The sequence below is a fragment of the Agelaius phoeniceus genome (assembly GCF_051311805.1).
Source record: "Agelaius phoeniceus isolate bAgePho1 chromosome W unlocalized genomic scaffold, bAgePho1.hap1 SUPER_W_unloc_1, whole genome shotgun sequence".
NCBI lineage: Eukaryota > Metazoa > Chordata > Aves > Passeriformes > Icteridae > Agelaius > Agelaius phoeniceus.
In genome coordinates, this window is record NW_027509866.1 from 3,954,377 (window position 1) to 3,970,204 (window position 15,828).

The following is a 15,828-nucleotide window of genomic DNA, read 5'->3' on the forward strand; positions in this document are numbered from 1 at the left end:
AGAATATTTCCTAATGTCCAGCCTAAACATCCCCTGGTGCAGCTGAAGGCTGTGTGTTTTGTCCTGTCACTGTTCCCTGGGAGAAGAGCCCGACCCCCACCTGGCTGCACCCTCCTGTCAGGGAGTTGTAGAGAGTGATGAGGTCTCGCCTGAGCCTCCTCTTCTCCAGGATAAACAACCCCAGCTCCCTCAGCCACTCCTCACAGGACTTGTGCTCCAGACACCTCCCCAGCCTTGTTGCCCTTCTCTGGACATGCTCCAGCCCCTCCATGGCCTTCCTAAACTGGGGGGCCCAGAACTGGACACAGCACTCGAGGTGCTGCCCAACAAGTGCTGAGCACAGGGGAAGAATCACTGCCCTGGTCCTGCTGGCAACACCATTCCTGATCCATAGGAGTGCCAGGGGTTGGATGAGGGAAGTGGTGGGGAGGGGCTTGGGGACAAAGTTTCATGTGTTACCAGCCATGAAGGGTCTTGATCTTTATATCTCTTTAGAGTGCATTAGAAGTTGCTGGGGGTCAATATCAATTGGACATTGCTGATACAAACTATAAGGAAAACAAAACAGGACAAATCAGTTCTCTCTGCATTGTTTTAAATACAATATATTCACATTAAATAAACTACTGAAATCTCTTTAATTAACCAGAGAAGAATTGAACATTTAAATGATTCCCAGGGGCTTTTCTTGTTCAGGTGTTTTGAACATGTGTGTATGAGACTTTTTCAGTGAATTCCTGAACGGAAGAGCTCAAGAAAGAAGAGGCCTCTGGAGTATTTAAATTCATCAGCAACCTCCAAGTGGCTGAGGATCCATCCCCATGAGAGCAGCAATGAACAGAAATGGGCACAGCTTTGTGGATGCCCCAGCTTTGGCATGGGCCCTGGGCCTGGAGCAGGAGCAGCTCTTGAGGGCCCCAAGGCCGGGGCTGTTGTGCTGCCCTGGGCAGATGGGATGGCAGCAGGGGCTGCAGAGCTCTCAGCACCTCAGGCCGAGGGGAGCAGGGCAGCCAGGGAGCCTCCTTTGGCCTTGGCCAAGCACCTTCCCCCATGGCTGGGGCTGAGTCCTGTGGCAGCTGCAGCTGCTGCTGTGGCCTTGGCAGGGGCTGAGGCCGTGGGGCCAGTGGCCAGAGCAGCCTGGCCTGAGCAGAGCTGTGGGGCCAGAGCCGGCTGGGCTGGGCTGGGCTCAGAGAGGCCCTTGGTGCTGCCCAGAGCTCAGGGCAGCTGGCAGAGCTTGCAGGGAGCTGGGCTGGGCTCCAAGAGCCTGGCCCAGAAACCATCAGTGTCCATCTCAGCCTGGCTGAGCGTGCAGGGCCAGGACTCAGGCCAGGCCTTGTGTGGCAGGGCCAGCGTCTGTGCAAGGCATTGCAAACAGGCAAGTGGCCCAGAGAGGAGGCTGCTCTGTGCCCTTGGTGGCATGGACAGAGCAGGGAGGGGGCCCAGGACATTTGTCAGCGCCAGCCTCTGTGCCCATGTGTTGGCAGCCCTGGCTGCTGAGCCCAGCTTTGGCCTGGGCTGAGTTTGGCTGTGGCCCAGCTCCATCCTCCTGCGGGGCTCAGGGCCTGTTCCCGGCCATGGCCAGCCCTAGCTGCCTCTCTGCTGGCCCAGAGGCCGGCAGAGCCCGGGGCAGGGCTGTCTGTGCAGCCCCACAGGTGCCACGGGCTCTGCAGGAGCTGGCAGAGGCTGCCCAGCAGGGAGGCCATGGGGCACAGAGCCCCAAGGCTGCTGTGGGCACCATGGCACAGGGGCCGTTCCCAGCCGCAATGCTCCTGGCCTGGGCTGGGCCTGCACAGGGGCTGGGCCACAATGGCTGGGCCGGCACAGGGCCACAAAGGGGCCACGCAGCCGCTGCCGGGGCTGACAGCAAGGCCAGGCACACACAAGCAATTGCTGAGCATGGCCTGCGCTGGCCAGGCCTGACTGTGCCAAAGGCAGAGCTCAGCTGCCCTTGGGGGCTGCAGCAACACTCCAGAGCCCAAAGAGCCTCCATGGCTGGGCTGGAGACCAAGGCTGCAGCAGGGAAATGCAGGGCTGCTGCGGGATGGGGAGGCCATTGAATTCCAGCACACACCTCAGCTCTCTGATGATCCCAGCACCATGCTGGGCCCTGTTTCAGACTGGAGCAGACCAGATGTTGATGGGGCAGGAGCCCTGCGGGGCTGTCAGGGACCTGCAGCTTGCAAGGTGCTCTGCTCTCCCTCAGGTGCTCTGGGAGAGATCCAATCCCAGCTGGGCACCTCAGGGCACAAGTGGCACTGCCTGTACATAGACACACAACTGATGTCTGCCTGGAAAGGGACACAAGTTTTAATTCCTGTTAGTTTCATAATATACAAGCAAAACTTTATTATCTGGGTCACTTGAGTATTTTAAGAAATGGCAATGTTTTCCCACCAGGAACAGGAATTTCCTGGATCTACTGGATTCTTCTAATAATGGCAAAAGAAGAAATACTGATCCCCGCCTCTACCTGTGTAGATATTCACCAATACTCAGTCTAATATTTACTCTCTCTCTTCCTTCATGTGTTTGCAGCTCTCTTGTTTAAATGGCCATGTCTAAGGGCATCTCTTCACTAGGCTCTCTGGAACTTTATTCTTCCCATTCCTTCCAGATTTTCTCCTCCAGATGCTCTCTGGTCATTCAAGTGCCTCTCAACTGACTGGTTTCATGCTTTGAGCATCAGGGAGTTGTCCAGTCTTTCTGAATTTCAAATAAATACCACGCTAGTCAACATCTTAATTGTGTTTTTATCTATCACAGAATTACCATTTCTTATGTATTTGCTTAAAAACTATTCTTGTTTAGAAATCCCTTGGGGATGGTGGACATGTCGGATGCTGCTGGGCCATCCCAGAGAGCTGAGGGAAGAGCTGTGATGATTATTAAACTCTTCAAATGTTCATCTTCTATTTGCTGGCAAGAAACCTTTCTGTGCCTCTGAGTGTCACCAGGCCCTGAGCCCAAAGGACACAAACCTGATGAGTTGTGGTTCCCACTGCAGGGGCTGCACTTGGACCTTGGCTCTGCACAGGAGAGCTCTTCATCCCCTTTCTCTCTTTTCCTCCCTCTGGGCATGGAGGGAGCTCCTGACTGTGACTCGTGTGTGCAAAGAGCAAATCTGGGCAGAATCGGGGCAGGGAGGGTTTAGGGGGGACCTTGGGATCTGTGCTGGGCACAGAAGGTGTTTTCCATTGCTCTGAGACTGTCTGCTGTGCAAAGTGGATTTAATATCCAGCAGAGGAATGACTTTTGCATTTGATGGAGCTGTGCCTCCCCTTGGCTTTGTTGGCTGACAAGAAATGAACATCCCTCTGTGTCTCGGGCAGCTCCTTCTGCAAGGAAAGCAGGTGGGAGTTGGAGCCAAGGAGCTGAAAGCTGCAGGTGCAGCCTGGGCTGGAGGGAGCTCAGATTTGCACAAGGCTGCTCTGAGTTCATGGGCTTGGATGGGGGAAATGGTGGGGTGGGGGTAGGGACAGAGTCTGATTGATTGTCAGCCATGAAGGGTCTTGATTTTCATATCCATTCCAACTGCATGAGGAGGTACTTTGATTCAGTGTCAATTGGAGATTGCACATGTCGATTTATGAATAGGAAAAAATCCTTAACAGGACCTAAAAAATGTTTTCTCACTGTCTTTTTAAATATAATGCATTCACTTTGGAACACACTACTGAATTCTGTCAAATTAACCACAAAAGATTTGAACACTTAATTTATTCCCAGAGGCTTGGCTTGTTCAGGGGTTCTGAATGTTAATGAGCCATGGGACACTGAATTCCTGCACTGAAGAGCTGAAGGCTGAACAAGTGACTTCAAAAATTAAATCAAATTATTCCCAGAAGCTTGGCTTGTTCAAGTGTTCTGAATGTTCATGAGCCCTGGGACACTGAATTCCTGCACTGAAGAGCTGAAGGCTGAACAAGCCTCTGGTGCAGTGAAATTCAGCAGCAGCCTCCAAGTTGCTGAGGATGTCAGCAGCCCCCAGTGAGGCCATCCCTGCCCAGAGACCGTGGGGGAATGGGCAGACAAGGAGAGCGTCCCTGGGGCTGGGGCAGCACAACTCAGAGGCACCAGCGGCTCCAGCTGGGCAATGGAGTGTGGGATGTGGCTGGGAAAGCCCTGCCTGGGCTGGGCCAAGCAGCACAGACAAGCCCTGACTCCCATTCCCCAAACAACTCTCTCAAGGAGACATTTAAAAGGAATTTACAGTTGTTTGTGTTCTCTGAGTTGGACTCCCTGGAGTAATACCAACAAAGATTCTCAGGAGCTGAAAAGAAGAAAACAGTCACTACTGGGAGCTTTAGAAAATCAGAGAAACTTTTGCAAATGGTTTATTATGACATTGTAGTGGTTTTAGTTTGTTAATTTAAGATTTTTCTAATATTGAGATTTCTTAATTGATGAGTGTAGTGAGTTTTCGTGTCGGTTAATTATTTATTTATTTATTTTATTGTGAGATAGGATTAATGGAAAGGTCAAGTAGGCCTAACATTTTAAAAGGGTATAAAGGAATTTTTATTAAAAGTAAATTTAAAAAGAAAAAAGTAGTAAGAATTATATTAAACCCTTTAGAACACTTTTTTTTCTTTATAACTTTTTCTTTTTACTGACAGTGTAAAGTAAACTTAAAATTTCTAGTTGGTTTACTATTTCAAGAGTAGTCTTTTTTTAGTTTACTTGGGGAGAGAAGTTTTTCTTGTTAAGGTTATGGATATTTTTTTACAAGAAGAAATTTTTTTTTTTTTTTGGTTCTTAATTCCATCATGGATAACAGTTGTCTGGGGAACTTTGTTCTTGTGAAGTTGTTTTTATTGCTACAAGCTTTTTCACAGCTTGTAGATGGGCCATGTCAACTTATGGGGTATTGTTTTAAAGATGAGTTCTTTAAGGGTAAAAGTTTTTATTTTTTATTTTTAAAATTATTTTTATCTCTGGGAATAGAGATCTTCTCTTGGGGATACTGGATTACTTGGATTTTTTTCCCTTCTATTTAAACTTTTTATGAAATTACCGTTATTTTAACATTTGTTTATTTTATTATGGAGGGGTTTTTTAGTATTAATTGTAATTTTTTTAAAAAGTTTTTTGTGTTATAAAGAAAAAGAGTTTTTTCATTATAGTTTACAAGAGAATTTTAGTTTTAAGATTAAGGTATTTTTTCTTCTTTTTTATTTGGGATTTAATTTCTCCTTTACTGACTTTGATGGTTTTATATATTTTTTATATGCTGGTATTTTGTTTTTTTCTTTTACTCGATGGAGCAATGAAGTATTGAAAGGATTAACACCTGACCTGCCAGTAACTTGTGGTGGAAGTTGTGGTTGGGTTGTGTTAGGATTGGTTTTATGGTTGGTTTTGGGTTTTTCTTTGTGTTTAATTTTAGTTGCAGGGTTATTTTGTACGGGTGGTAGGTTGTAGGGGTTTTTGGTTTGAGTTGTGTTGGGGAGAGGGGACTTGATGGTGAGATTTTAATAGCTGTGGCTGGCTTTGTTCTGGTTGGGGTTTTGTAGCCTCTTTTGTTTTCCTGTTTGGGAGTTGTTGGGGTTTGGTTTGGTCAGAATGGGGCCGATGGGGGGGGGCCAGCCTGGAGAGGGGGGAAGGGGCTCAGCCCATGGCAGGGTTGCTTGGTTTGGTTTGGTTTGGTTTGGTTTGGTTTGGTTTGGTTTGGTTGAGATGGGGGCCAGGGCCATGGCCCGCTGCTTCTTTGTTGACTGGAAACGAAACAGGAAGTTCCTGGGTTTTTTCATCTTTAACATTTGTGTTTCACAGAGGCGTGTTCAGTATCTCAGTGGTTTAACAGATTGTCAGTGACACAAAAAGTTTTACATTACTTTTAAAAATTCTTGTCATGTATTACAACAGATATTCAATCAACAAAAAACACTTCTGAAAGCATTGACTTGGCCCATTCAACTTCACAAACTCTAAGCCTGTTCAATTTAAAGTTAATCAACATTTGCAGGAGCACAGAAACAGAAGAAGAAGAAGATGCAGAAAGAGAAAAACTCAAAAAAGATACAGAGAAGCACACACACAGCTACCAACTCCTGGATTCCAGTGGTGTTAGGATGGAAATTCCAAGAGGAGGCAGGGTCAAGATGTGTGCTCACCTTGTGGTCAGCCTTCAATACCCCTTGGTCTCCCTGGGCCCTTCCCCCAGGTGGGGCTTGGGCTCATTTGGTCCCTCAGGAGCTGGGCTGGGGCTGCAGAGGTGGCTGTGGAGCATTGCCTGTGCTGTGCCAGGGCCTGGCAGCCACTGCTGGGCTGGGATAGAGGCTCTGGGGGGATTGGGGTTCCAGGGCAGGGCAGGGCTGGTCTTCCAGGGCAGGGCAAGGCTGGACCTGCACCTTCCTCCCCCCACATATGAAATGTTTCCAGCCAATAGTCTCCTCCAATTTGTCACAACAGGCAATATTCGAGGTGGAACCCAAATTCTGGCCATGGGCATCTGGACTAGAAGGACAGTTGTTTTCCATAGAAGAAAAGCACAGAGCCTCAGTGTTTGGAGAGCCTCACTAGACCAAGGCCAGCCAGACTTGTCAGTAATGGAAGATTTTGTCTGGGACCAGACTTTGGATATAGGGAATATTAGAGGTGGAACCCCAATCTCAGCCATGGGCACCTGGAGAAGCAGGACAGTTCTTTTCCATAGGAAGGAAATCACAGAGCCTTCCCCAGGTGTTTTTTGAGACCGATGCAAAGTGACCCTTGTAAAACCACTGCAAGACAGACTTGTCCTGGCAATATCCCTATTGGAACAATCGCTGGATATAAGGAAATTTGGAGGTGAAATCCCAGTTCTGGCCACAGGTGCCTGGAGGAGGAGGACAGTTCTTTTCCATAGGAAGGAAAGCACGGAGCTGCAGTGCTTCAGCAGCAGATGAGATGAGACCCTCAACATGCCAGGGTCAGCTGGACCAGTCAGGCAGTCAACAGGAGGCCAAACCAGCCAGATCTGTTCTGTGTCCCCTTGGTTTTGTGGGGCCCTACAGTGCCACAATCGTGCCTTGGATCCATGGGGCCCCGCCGTGCCATAATGGTGGCTTGATCCCATGGGGTCCAGCAGTGTCACGATGGATCCTTGTTTCCATGGGATCCAGCAATGTCACAATGGCCCCTGGGTTCCAGAAGACCCCACAGTGTCACAATGGTCCCAATGATTCCATGAGGCCTTGCAGTGTCACAATGGACCTTTGGACCCTGGGGGTTTGCAGTGTCACAATGGTCTCCTTTGGCTCCACAGTGTCACAATGGACCATTGATGACAGGAGGCCCCTCTGTGTCACCCTGGAGCTTTGGTTCCATGCAGCCCTGCAATGTCACAAAGGCCTCTTGGTTTCACCAGGCCCCAGAGATCACAATGGTCGCCTTGGTTCTTTGGGGACTCCATGGGTCACAATGGTCTCACTGGTTCCATGAGGCCTCACAGTGTAACAGTGCTTTGCTTATTCCCTTAGGCCTCATAGTGTCACAATGGTCTCCATGATTCAATAGTGCCCCACAGTATAACAATGGTCTCCTTGGTTCCAGGAGGCAGTGAAGTGTCTTAATGATCTCTCCATGGTTCCATGAGGCCCAGCAATGTCACTGTGGTCTCTTTGATTCCATGAGGCCCCACAGCGTCACAATGGTCCCTTGGTCTCACAGGGCCCCACAGTGTCACAATGGTCCCTTGGTTCCATGGGCCCTGTGCTGCTGCATTCCCCCCTCCCCTTCTCAGCCTGCCCTGCCAGATGAGAAATGCTCCTTGGGCCTCGGCCTTGGCCAACAGCCCCTGGGCTCAGCTCCTCTGCAGCTCCTCACAAACACTGTCTGCTCCAGGCACTGCTGCTGCCCAACCAGCTCCTGCTTTCTGTAGCAGCAACCCTGGGAACTGGTTTTGTTCCCTCAGTGGCACAACATCCCTGTTCTCACCCTGCCAAAGAAAGCTGTTCGTGCCAAGTGTGGCCAGGATGAACCATTGCTGGCACTGAAGCCCCTCTCTTGGGACCCTACAAACAGCGCTCCAAAAGGAGCCCTTGGAGCTCTCCTGGGCCAGCGACTCCCTCTGAGTGGGGCCTCTCCCAGCCGGGAACTCTCCCGTTTGCTGCACTCGGGGATCCCCAACAATAACGGAGCCTGGGCTGATCCCCCCACTCCTCCAGGCTCAACCCTTTGCCTGCTGGGGAGATGCCAAAGGATCCACAGGGAGCATTTCCTGCCCTCAGGGGAATTTCTCCCAGGTGCCTTGCACTGACTCTTTGTGTCTGTGTGCCCACAGGAGTGCCTGTGCTGGGGAAATGTGGCAGAAATGCTGCTCTCTGAGGGGTTTGAGTGCCCTGGATAGCTGAGTCAGTCAGGCCTTGAGGTAAGGTTAAATCACAAGGTCTAAGTAAAGTTAAATGCTGCTAAGAGTTGTTCTTTTCCTAAGGTATTAAGTTCAATTTAATTTATTAGCTAGGTTGAATAGCAAATGTTATTCTTATGTTAAATTGGTAAGTCATATGTTTTAAGTTTTGTTAAATAGTGTTAAGTGCTGTTCTTTTGCTAAATTGTGAAATTGATGGTATCAGTTAAGGTTAAGGTGTAACTTAAGTCCTGTTAAGTTTGAACTCTGTTCAGCTTTTGGGCCATATTCCTTTTATCCTTGCCCTCACTGTCCTTGTGTCACACACACACAGGGACAGTTCTCAGTTCATTTCTGGTTTGATTGCCTGGATTTTGTTTGGTTTTGTTGTTGCTTTGTTTCCTTGGTGTGCCTGAAGTGTCCAGTCAGGAGCAGAGTGACTCTTGCCAAGAAACTTTGTGCTGATGTCCCTTAATATTAAATCTGGTTTTTGCTGCTCCTTTGCTGGGGATTTTTTCAGCGCTCTCAAGGCCTCGTTGGTACCAGGGTGAAGGAGCCCTGGCCAGGCTCTGGTCCTGGGGGACACGGGGATGCTGCCGGGGGGTCCCTGTCCCCCTGTGCCACCCCCAGGGCCCCGGCCCCCCGTCCCCGTGTCAGGCTCTGGGGTCGATCTCGTGGAACATCCTCTGGGGGAGGCTGCGGTGCCGGGGGCGTGGGGACCCGGGGGGACAGGGGACCCCGCTGTGCACGAGTAGGGTTGGACTGCTCTGGGGGGAACTGTGAGGGGGGCCGGAGCAGAGTGACCTCCCCAGGGACCTCACACAGCCCCTGTGATGTCACACAGCTCCCGTGATGTCAGACAGCCAACTATGAGATGTCACCCTATGATGTGATACAGCTGCTCTGTGATGTCAAAGAAGTCTCTGTGATGTCACAGGCTGCTCCATGATATTACACAGCCACCCAGTGATGTCACAACCCCCTTCTCTGATGTCACTGAGCCACTCTCTATGATGGCAGAGTCTGCTCTGTGGCCTCACACTATGATGTCACAGACAGCTGTGTGATGTCACAACTCCCTCAGTGACGCCAGAAAACCCTCTCTGTGATGTCATACTGCCACTCTGGAATGTCACAGCACACACTTTGACCTCACAGCCCCCACAATGATGTCACACAGCCATGCCATGATGTCACAGCCTGCTCTGTGATGTCACAGAATCCCCGCTATGATGCTGTAGCTGCTCAATGACCTCACACAAAGAACTCTGTGATGTCATAGCCCAATATGTGACCTCACACAGCCCACTCTGTGCTGTCACACGGCCCCTTGCTGACATCCCAGTTGCGCTGTGCCTCCATGACACAGCCACAGAGGAGCTGCTGTGACACAGCCCCCTCTGGGACATGCCACAGCCCCTGCCAGTGCTGAGCCCCTGGGAGCTCTGTCTGTGCCCTGCTGGTGTCCCTGAGGGGCCCTGGCAGTGCCCCAGCCCTGCTGGGCTGTGCACAGGAGCTGCTCCTGGCCAGAGCTGTCTCTCTGCAGCTCTGCTGCCCTTGCCAGGTGCTGCCTCTGGGCCAGGAGCCCGGCCCAGCTCAGCAGCACAGACACAGCACAAGGATTGTAACGACCCTCTGGGGCTTTGGTGCTCCTTGCATCAGACTCAGTCCCTCAGAATGTGCTCAAAGAACTTCTCAGGCACTCAAAATGAGGATGAAACACTGAAGTTTCTCATACTTTAAATAGATCCTTCTGAGGGACAGGACTGAGAAAGTGTCCCCAGGTTCCAGGTAGAGCAGAACACTGGTGGCAGTGATGACAGGTGGGGACAAGCAAGGCAAAGGTGTCTCTGGTGCTGAGCAAACCTGCACCTCTGTCCCTGCAGGCTGTGGGCATCCCCCGGCTGCCCCACCTGGCTGGGCCCTTCCTTTGCTGACAGCTCTGCCTCCTGCCTGCCTCTGCCTGCCCACACAAAGCCTTGGGCTGCTCCAGGCTCCTGCTGGGGGACGTGGTGCACCACAGCCCTGCCCTGGCAGGGAAATTCCTTTCTCCTGGTGTCCACTCTGGGCCTCCCCAGCTGCCCTTGCTGCCATTATTTCCTTCTCATGCTTATATGCTCTAGGAAGAAAAGCTCCAGCCTCTCTGAAACCACTCTTCAATCCCTCCCAGGCTATTCCAGTTCTGTCCTCAGTCTCCATACCACTGAGCACGGAGCCCTCAGCCTCTACCTCCTGATTTTGTGATGAGGCCTCCAAACCTCACATTGCGAGTTTTTTCGTCCTCTCCAAGGTCTGTGAAAATGGAAAAATAGAGATCAAAGTTATTTTCTCCCAAATCTTGCAGTGATAAAAGGGTCAATACCTTTAAACTGAATGAGGGAGAATTTACATTTGTTAGAAGAGAAAATATTTTTCAAGGATGAGAGTGGCACAAAACTGCAGCTGTTTTTCCAGAGAAGTGGATTTCCCATCCCAGGAATTGTCCAAGAGCAGGAGCATTGTGCAACCTGACCCAGTGAAACCCTCTTATCCCCAAGGACAGAATTCCTGTAGTGTGGGTTCTCTGATGTGCTGGGTGCCCTCACAACGCTTCTGGCCAGAATGTCTGCTGAGGGCAGCCAGGCTGCTGAAGGGGCAGTGACCTCACAGCCATCACCATGGCAGCCCTGTCCCCTGGGCCTGGCTCTGCCCTTTCCTCTGCCCCTGCCTTGGCTCTGCTGGCATGAAGAGTTTTGTCATTGATATCTTGTCCCCAAGGTGCTGGGGCCAATGGCTTCCCAGTCAGGCTCCTGGAGCAGAAGTGGCTTTTCAGAGGCCAGCCAGGAATGAGCCCTGAGGCAGCAGCTCTGCAGTGGTGGCCACCAGGCCGGGCTGCCAAGGGAGGCTTCTGGCCATGGGCTGCAAGCAGCTGCTGCTGCCAAGGTGCCTTTGGTGCCTCAGGCTCTCCCTGGCACAGCTCCCAGCACGGCACTCTGCCCTTGTGCCCGAGGCCTTCCCTGTGCTGGGGCTGGCCTGGGGCTTTTCCTGCAGCGGGACCTGCCCTGCTGATGGCACAGGAAAGGCAGTTCCTGCTGGAACAGGAGGCTCTGCCTGCAATGGCCTCCAACAACTCCAGCAAGGGCCTGTTTGCAAAAGCCCCAGTGGGAAATGAAGGGGGGGGGGGGGGGGGGTCATGCTGATTTTGGGGTGAATATTGCAGAAACAAGTCTGACTCCTCCATCCCAAAGTTGAACATCCTTAGCGGGAGCTGAAGCTGTGACAGCACTGGAAAACTCCCCAGAGAAAGGAACAACCAAGTGACACCAGTGAGAGCTTCTGCAGAGCTGCTGAGCTGGCCCAGCCTGGGCACACCCGACTGACAGAGCAGCACCTCACACTAGAAAAGCCTTGTCCCAAATCTTAACCGCAGCATCTCCTGACATTTCCTTTCTTGGAGGGTGTAGAGTTTTCTCTCTGTATGGGGACACCCTCAAGGTCATTCACTGCTCCAGGCTGAGCCAAAGGGATTTGCCCATGGTCATTGTTCTGGGGGACTGACATCAATCTCTGCTTAATTACTGGTTTTGCTTTAACAAAATTGCTTTGAAATCACTTCATAGTGTTTAATATAATATAATATAATATAATGTTATATAAATGTTACAACTCCAATACCTTGCTGTAAATATTTCTGATAAAGATAATTTTATTTAATCATTACCATAGTAGATAATTATATAAATATCTCTGTTTTCCTATCCTTAATCCTGTGGGACAAATACTGTAATGATTTAATTCCACCTTGATAATTTTTTACACACAAACACTTGAAAAGTCTGAGGCTGAGATTGGAACCAGCTGCTCCAATGCTCCACTCGTAGAAGGAGTTTAGGAAGTCTGGAGGTCCTTGGGGATATCTGGGGATCTGTGGAGACTATTGGGGCTTCTTTCTGTACCTTCTCACCCAACAGGAACTTTTGTAATAAACTTTGCCTGAAGCTCCCACTGTGCCCATGGCAGGAACCCCTGTGAGTGTCTCGGACATCCCGGCTGTTTGGCAGCCTGGGGACTCCTGGGATGTCACCGTGGAGCCCCCGTGAGTGCCTGTGACAGATGGGTGCCTTTGCAGCCCAAGGTGCCCTGGGATGTCACCATGGAATGGCTGTGACTGCCTCTGACCACAGGGCTCTTTACCATCCCCAGAAAGCCCTGGGAGGTCTCCATGGAGCCCCTGTCTCTGGGTGTGACATTCCAGCTCTGGAACAGCCTGGAGACTCTTGGAAAGTCCCCATGGAACCCCTCTGAGGGCCTGTGACAAATCTGATCCTTAGCAGGCAACCATAACCAGCCCCCTGTTGCTATGCTCAGTCCGTTGGCAACTCCATGGAGACCCCATGCCAGGGGTGGTTGCCATGGCAACCAGGGCTGGCACCGGCTGGGATACTCAGTTTCCTTGGGCCGGGCTTCAGGAATGGGATTTCCATGGATGATGAGGGCAGAGCTGCAGCTGAAGCCCTTCCCACACTCCCCACACTTGTAGGGCCATTCCCCAGTGTGGATCATCTGGTGGCTGATCAGGGTGCTGCTCTGCCTGAAGCTCTTCCCACACTCCAAGCACTTGTGGGCCTTCTCCCCATTGTGAAGCTGCCCATGGACCACCAGCTCTGAGCTCTGGCTGAAGCTCTGTCCACCTTCCTGGCTCAGGGTGGGTCTTTCCTCCTCAGAGCACCCTGGGCTGGGTTTGGAGCCCCTCCTCCTATGGAATCTCTGGGGATTTTGCTCCACATTGGAATTCTGCACCATGGAGCCACTTAAAATGACATCGTCCAGGAGGTTCTGCTGTGGGGATTTGTCCTCCCTGGTCTCTATCCTCAGCTCCTTCCCTGGGGGAGGAAGGCCAAGGAGAGGATGGGATTTGCCTCCGTGCCAGAGGGAAGGGGAAGGAGATCCCCCCAGTGCATCCCCGGCAGGACGGGGTTGGCAGCAGGGTTTTCCTGCAGCCGGGGGCCGTGCTGGGCTGGGAGATGGAGCAGGAGAGAGGGGGAAAGGGGCATTGACTTCCTCCTCACCTGCCTGGCTGTCCCAGGGCATTGTGTCAGTTTGAAAAGACAGGTGTCTGCTAAGGAAGGCAGGAGACTCCCTTGAAATGGAAAATGTTAATCCTTTCCCTTGGAATTATAATTTTCAAAAGAAGGAGCTGTCAAGCAAAGTCAATGGGAATAGGAATAACAGTTCTTCAGAAGGAAAATTAAAAATACAAATGCAGTAGTACTAAAAACTACTTACAGAGTAAGAATACGACCTGACACCCTGTGGGTCAGAGTGTTGGTAGCACTCCTGTTAAATGGTGGCTGCAGTGCTCCTGCAGGGACAGGTGTGGTTCTGTTGGAGCAGTGATCCTGTAGAAGGGTGGAGTTTTCCTCTGAAGGTCCAGTTGTGGCATCGATCGGCCTGGTCTTCCTCTGGGATCCAGTGGAGCTGAAAGCTGCTCTTCTGGGAATCTTGTGGGAGAAGGCTGACTCTGTTGTTCACATTCTCAGATTATATCCAGGTAGGAATGCTTGGCTCCTCCCTCTGGGCAGATCTTCTCACAATGGGATGATGGAATTTTTATCAGTGACACTCAATGGCCCATTAACAGAAGATATCTCCCTGGAGGGAGGATTCATGCGGAAGAGATAAAGTAAATTGCTCAATTGACAGATGATAATTGCCCCAACTTTAACAGAGGGTAATTGAATACACACCCAGCTAAACCTGAGACACTGTTCCAGCCTTGGAAAGCAGGATTTGGTACCAGGATTCTTTAGGGAATGCAACCCTGATTGAAGGCAGAGATAGAATCTCCAGAGCCTGCAGCCAGAAATGGACAGTTGTGTGATACTCATTTCAACATCTTCTCTTTCGGAATTATTTACTAATGATTATTTGCTTTGCCTACCTAATATTTTTGTAATTTTTTGCAAATTTGCATTATCTAATTACACTTTTCCTTAAGTTAAGTTGGTGTCTGTGTCTTTGGTGCGGGCCCTGCCCACTGGCGAAACAGGGCCCAATCCTGCCTAAGTGTTACCTGGGGAGACAAAACCCTCACTGCAACTGTGCCCCCTTCCACCTTGTTCCCCACACTTCATGCACTGATCATGATGTCCTATGCTCTGGGCTATCCCTGGGGTCAGCTGGGATCTCCTGTCCTGGCTGTGTCCCCTCCCAAGCTCCCCCACACCCTGAGCCCCTCCCCAGCGTGGCCGAATGAGGGGCAGGACAGGCCTTGGCTCAGTGCGAGCTCAGCAAGAACAAAACCATCTCTGTGTGCTCAGCCCTGTGCTCAGCCCCCGGGCCCGGCATTTCCTCCACTTCCACCCCGGACCCCCCTTTCCCACCCCTCTGCCCCACGGCCGCCGCAGCACCGGCTGACAATAGAAGCAATTCTGGGGCAATTCCAAGTTTCCTTGGTTCCTGCACAGCTCCAGCTCAGCTCCTGGCAGGTTACAATTAAAGAAAAGTGCAAATTTGGCCCATTAAAGATATTATTAAAAGGAAGGGAAAGCTCTGTGTAGCTGTCACAAAGGTGACAGGGATGAAGAGAATAATGATTCTCACATATGGAAAAAACCCAAGCCTGGGAATTCAGTAGTTATTTGGGAATTTAGCTACTTGAGCTGGGCTTCTTGTGGGACTTTTAGCAGCCTTGTGTTCCTCACCATGTGGTGAATGAACCTTGTCAGTCTTGCTGGTATCATTTGCTCCATTTCCTCCAGCGATTTTAACAAACTTTTCAAGGAGGGACAACAAAATATTTTCTTTACACTCCAGTCCCACAACAGCCATTTTCCTCATCAGTTCTCCCATAGGTCGCTCAGACGAAGCTGCATCCAAGTTTCCAAGAGTTCCTCCAGGGAGACCCACAACCTCCTCAGAGGAAGGAACCATGCTGTTGTCAAAGGCAACTGGGGTCAAACAACAGTGCCCTGAACTCACTGTGCCAAAATAATTTTGCAATCTGGTTAAGAAAATATTAGAGAGATGCCATTTGCCCTGGAGCAGGGCAAGTGTGACATTGTCCCCTGTGTGTGTGTGGCCTTCCCAGGGTGGGGGTTTTACACCTGAGCCAGTTTGGGTAAGGGGGGTGGTGTTCACCCCCTGAGCAGGGATTCCCCCACTGTTTCAGGCTGCAATGTAAGATGGAACCAAATGCATGTTTTCAATGCCCATCTTCATCAACTGTTGTAAACAGGCGGGGCAGTGTTCTTGATCTCTTCCATGACTCAGCCCTGATAACGCCCTCCAGGGGAGATATCTTCTGGGAATGGGCCATTGAGTGTCACTGCAGGACTGATCAAATTCCATCATCCCATTGTGGGATGCTCCGCCCAGGGGCAAGATCCAAGCATTCCTACCTGCATATAAGCTGAGCCTTGCAACACCAGGAGCAGCTTGCCTACTGGATTCCCAGAGGACAAGAGCTCCAGAACCACCACTGGACCTGCAGAGGAAGACCAGACCCTTCTACAGGATCA